At 34.1% G+C, this 3530-nt stretch overlaps 1 non-coding gene across 1 annotated transcript; it reads right to left on the reverse strand.

The window, feature by feature from the left end:
- Positions 1–3057: 3057 nt before the first annotated feature.
- LOC113767215 lies at positions 3058–3163 on the reverse strand. The gene has a single exon (XR_003467934.1). It is a non-coding gene; the product is annotated as a U6 spliceosomal RNA (small nuclear RNA).
- Positions 3164–3530: the final 367 nt, after the last annotated feature.

The raw sequence follows: 3530 nt of genomic DNA on the forward strand, positions 1-3530 counted from the left end.
TCCAAACTCCAAATGACATGATTCATAAGGTGTGGAAAATTAATTCAAATGGCTACAACATTTTTGTTTTGCACAAGAGCTGATTCGGCCTCGATGATGGAGATTTTTGGCCTTGAAGTAGATCCATGCGCGGATCCAAAGTGAGATCCGCCTGCGAATCTTCAATAACTTGCATTGATGTTCACGCCAGAGTTGTTCTGGTCCAATCATCTGAAGGAACTCCGCTGCCGGAGTTTAGGCCAGTGTTTGGGCTGGTGTTCATCCGAAAAATGTGTGAAATTGACTTTTTTATCTCTAATAAACCCAATCATTCCCTATTTCGGATACTACTTTAAGAAACTATAAATAGGGCTATCTAGAACGTTTTTAGGGGTGAAAAACATTAGTCTATGTTCATTTTAACATCTTTCCAAAGTTTATTCTTGAGAGATCAAGATCAAATTGAGACGAATCAAAGAGCGTGCAAGGGGAGAAGATTGAAGCAAGCAACTGAAAAGTTTTCTTACTCTTTTTCTTATCTTTGTAGTAACTCTCTAAATTCGTAGTTTTAATTTTCAAATCATGTTGAACTAAATTATTTCTAGGGTTAGGGTTTTTATGAAAGAATTTGATTAATTTTTCTTGTTTAATTTCTTACCCTTTGTTATGATTCTATTTATCTTGATTTTAATTACATGTTTATTCTTGGCCACCATAGACATGTTTCTAGAGTTTGTATTGAATTGAGAAAGGAGATACAGCTGTGCACTAGATAGATAAACATACTTAATCTAATCACGAGAGTAGGTTAAGATTTGTATGACGCACTTATATCACCGAAATTCTTAAAGGGTTTAATTGAATACTTGCCATCTTGAGACAGACATAACATTTAATTAGACACACTTTAGATGTATCAAGAGACAATCTAAAATACAATTGCGTGATGCATACATGATTTGTTAAGAAATTAACTATATAATTGACTCAAATTCTGAATTAAAATCTAAAACCCTAAATTGGTGTCTATTGTTTTCTCACCACACTTTATTTGAATTGATTATTCTTTTATTGCTTAGTTAGAAAATACAATTGTTTGAATTTAAATTTTGTTATTTTGTTGGAATAATTAAAGTAGAAAATTAACTCGTCACTGTGGGTTTGACCCTGAAATACTCCAGGTAAATTATTATTACGAATGACTCTATGCACTTGCAAGAATTCGTCGATCAATAATTTATTTTTTAATAATCACCGTAAAATTTTGATTTTAATAGGTGACGGTTTTTACCAAAAGTGAATACAAACAACCACTAACATGTTTTGCTTGATTTAGAATACGTGGCTTGGTTTCAGACTTTGGCACTGCTAAATTTCTGCAGAGGGACGCGTCCAATTGGACTCCTCTTGCTTGCACATTAGTCAATATAAACAACCACTAACATGTTTTGCTTGATTTAGAATACGTGGCTTGGTTCAGACTTTGGCACTGCTAAATTTCTGCAGAAGAACTCATCCAATTGGACTCCTCTTGCTGGCACATTGGGATATATTGCACCAGGTAATTAACAGGATTATAATTTCTCTCTATTTTCAGGTATTAAGTGTACAGGTTTCGCTGATAACATGATTTTCCATGCAGAATTTGCCCACACAATGAGAGTTACTGAAAAATGTGATGTTCATAGCTTTGGGGTCCTGCCATCTGATGTCTTCAACAGCTGGAGACAGAGAATTGAAAGACTTGTTGGACCAGAGACTTTCGCATCCCTCACAAGAAATTGAAAAGATTCTGGTATTCGTCCTCAAAATGGCAGTGGCATGTTTACATGTGAATCCAGAATCTTGGCCAACTATGCATCTAATTTCTAGTTTGTTAAAATTGTAATTCTTAAAAAGGTTCCAAACCTATAAAATTGTATTCTTAAGAAGTTCCAAACCTATTATAGGTATTTTATAAATAAATACCCCCCACTGGCCAACACATTAATGATTTTTTTAGTTCTATTTTATTTTTGTTTTAACAAATGAATCAAGGAACTTACAGTCCCTGTTATTTCGGGGAAAGGTTGGATTGGGTGGTACGGAAGTAGGGAGTATAAGCAAAAGGTCTCGAGTTCGAGTTCTCCCGCTTACACTAAAAAAAGACGGTCCCTGTTATTTCATTTGGCCTTGAATCTTGCCTCCTTTTTACTCTTTTTTTTTTTTCTAGTCAGCAGAATGACTTTTGCATTTTACTAAACTTAATCCCCAGGAAACCACAAAAGCCGGCAACTTTTGTGGTTCCTGAGGAGCCTAATAAACTACCCAAATCCCCCTCCCAAGTTCGATGTGGGACAAACCTAAGCACTCAGAGCTCACACGCACTAAAGAGAAACGCACACCCCAAGCGGACAGTTTGTCTTTTTTTTCTAGTCAGCAGTGCCTCCTTTTTACTCAATATATCATGTTTCTTACATTGCCTGTGATAGGACAGTGAATAGAGCAGATGGGCATTTTTTTGCTAGCTAACTCTTGTACTTTTTAATATTTTATGGGTGCTATTCGAGTATTCTTCTTTATCATTCTAGCTGTATAAAACATCACGTTTGGCTTTGAAAAATCAAGTCTCTATAATATAATTTTTATAATCACTTCAATTCATCACATGAATGCCAAACATAAAAGATAGTGTACAACATCACATTTACCTTTGTAAAATCAAATCTGTATAATAAAATGTTTGCATAAGCAAGTTTTGCATCTGAGAACCAAATTGACCCTATTTAAAAATTACCCAAAGTCATGCTTCAGAACATTTTTTTGCAACAGTATTTGAAATAAACAATTATTCTTTTGTCTATTATTCTTTTTCTTTTTGGGAAATTTATCTAAAATAGTATTGTCAATCAAATTAAAAAAAAAAATGACCCCATGAGTTAAACAAGGCATCAGATGCATGCATATTTAGCCCAAATAGAAATGGACCCTAATCAACAACAAAAAAAAATGCACAAAATGAGTTTGTGAACTATCTACCGGCCATGTTTAAATGTAGATGAAATACATTTAGACCCAAATCAGCATAGAAAAGCCCAAAACAATTTGAACAACTTTTCGATTTGTGAGGTCATTCTTGCACTGGGCCTTGCTAATCTTCTCTGTATAGTGCCAATTTCATTGGGTGTCACTAAAGCCTGTAGGCCGATCCATTTTGGCGTTCGCAACTAATGCGGTAACTGAGAAGCAATAGGAAGGATTTTAAGCGTCAATATTGTCATCAAACCTGGCCCAAAGCATTAAACATTTAACTATTGGATACATATGCTTTTTGCCTATTTTACATCCACAAAAGTAAAACTCAACTTCATCCGAATTTATTCATCAGATCTAGTCTACTATTAAGCTAAAATACGAGAAGAATTGATCTCAAGAGAACAATAATATTAATTGGCTAAATAAAAGTCTCTATTTATTTTAATGGTTTTACTAATTTAAAAAATAGGGAGAAAGAAGGGGAATTTCAGGTCATGATCTCTATCATATATGTATATATATGTCATGTTTGTAAC

Source organism: Coffea eugenioides, chromosome 3, assembly GCF_003713205.1.
Source record: "Coffea eugenioides isolate CCC68of chromosome 3, Ceug_1.0, whole genome shotgun sequence".
NCBI lineage: Eukaryota > Viridiplantae > Streptophyta > Magnoliopsida > Gentianales > Rubiaceae > Coffea > Coffea eugenioides.